The 2,033-nt window shown below is 42.4% G+C and overlaps 1 non-coding gene across 1 annotated transcript; it reads right to left on the bottom strand.

Moving 5' to 3' along the window:
• Window positions 1–588: 588 nt before the first annotated feature.
• LOC148568090 (small nucleolar RNA R71) lies at window positions 589–696 on the bottom strand. Its single transcript, XR_015882050.1, has one exon. It is a non-coding gene; the product is annotated as a small nucleolar RNA R71 (small nucleolar RNA).
• Window positions 697–2,033: the final 1,337 nt, after the last annotated feature.

Raw genomic sequence — 2,033 nt, 5'->3', positions numbered from 1 at the left:
TTTATTTTGCTACTATGAGCTGCATGTTTCTTTCGTCAAATGATGCGTTCACTTCCTGATCCGCGCTTGCTAATATTCGATCCTGAAATTGAAAGGACTATTTCACGAATAAGGCGAGATCAGCGTCGGTTAGTCCGCTCTGAGGGCGGATCTGAAAGTGAACTTGAGGAAGAAACCAGCCCCCGTTCTACTGATTCGGTTGTTTTACGTGCAGAAGACATGGCAGCTAGGAGAGTTACCATCCAGGAGGAAGGAGCCCCTGATTTTACAATACAACCGTTTCAAGCGCATCATCCAGCGGTAGCTACAGATTTTGAAATAAAGACCGCACTGCTAAATTTGATGCCCAAGTTTCATGGCCTACCTGCTTAAGAGCCTATCAAGCACTTGAGAGATTTCCAGGCAGCCTGTTCTACTGTCAGGCGTGATGGTACTGATGAAACTTCAATTTTGCTGAAAGCTTTCTCGTTTTCTCTTGAGGAAAAAGCAAGAGAGTGGTACTACACTTAACCTCTAGCAAATGTATCCAACTGGGATACACTCAGAAAGGAGTTTTTAGAGAAATTCTTTCCATCTGAAGTTACTGATAAACTGAGGAAGGATATTTCCACAATTGTTCAGGATGACAATGAGACTCTCTTTGAATACTGGGAGCGCTTCAATAATCTTCTGGAAGCATGCCCCCACCATATGATTGACAAGATAGTGTTACTTAGCATTATCACACAGGGCATGAGGCCCCAAGATAAGACCACATTGGAAAGTGATAGCAATGGGTCTATGAAGAAGTACAAGACCACTGATGAGGCTTGGCAATTGATCAGTGATTTAGCTGAATCTACTAGGAACCACAGGCAAAAGCAAGGCCGTTCAAAAGCCGTTGTAGAAGTATCCTCTAATAGAGAGACTGCTGCTCTAGCTCAGAGTATATGCGAGATGACCAACTTACTGAAGCAGATGCAATTGAATCAACAACAAGCTCAGCAAGCTCCTCCACCACAGCAAAACCAACAACTAGTCCCACAAAGAATTTGTAGAATCTATGCTGATTATAGCCATTACACTGATGGATGCCCGCAGCTCCAACAAGAAGACAACATGGTGGCATCCACTCATAACTTCTATGACCGCCCCAACCAAGGGTACAATCAAAGTGGAAATAATAACCATGGATGGCAGGACAATTCTAACCAGAATTGGAGGGACAACAATAACAGAGGAGGCCGAGATAATCAGAGAAATCAGAGGTGGAATAATAACAACAACAGGCAGCAGAATCAACCTTACAGAGCACCTCACCTGAGGCAAAACCAAGGACCACAGAACAATCAACAGCAGACCTCTCAATTCACTCACTCTTCTTCATCTCCTAATGAATAGTTACTACAATCTTTTGAGCGAAGACAGCAGACATTGGAAAATAACATCATGAATAGTATTAATGCCAGTCTGAACAGTCTGACCTCTACTTTGCAAGCTCTTATGTCACAGATTAGATCAACACAAAATTCCAATAACCAATCTTCAAGTTCCACTGGAATCCCCTCTCAACCATTACCCAATCCGAAGGGAGGCATTAATGCCATCATCCTAAGGTCTGGAACCACACTGCAGGAGAGGAATCAGGAGAAACCAAGCCCAACAGAACACACCTCAGCTGAAGAGGTAGTAGAAATAGAAGATGTTGAAGAGGAAGAGGACATACAGGACATAGCTGAAGAAGAAATAGCTCAACCACAGGAGGAAGCACCAAAAGGCGTAGACACCACAGAAAACACTACTCCTATTCCATTTCCACAACTTGCAAGGAAGCCCAGGAAACAGCTGGAACCCGACCCCAAAATGGTAGAAATATTCAAAAAGGTTGAGGTAACTGTTCCTCTTTTTGATGTTATTCAACAGGTACCTAAATATGCAAAGTTTCTAAAAGACTTATATATCCATAAAGACAAAATTAATGAATTAGAAACTATTCCTTTTGGTAGTTCTATATCTGCTTTAATGGGAGGATTACCTGAAAAATGTAGTGATCC

This window comes from Arachis ipaensis, chromosome B4 (assembly GCF_059453495.1).
Source record: "Arachis ipaensis isolate K30076 ecotype BB chromosome B4, ASM5945349v1, whole genome shotgun sequence".
NCBI lineage: Eukaryota > Viridiplantae > Streptophyta > Magnoliopsida > Fabales > Fabaceae > Arachis > Arachis ipaensis.
This window is presented reverse-complemented; position numbering and strand designations above follow the sequence as displayed.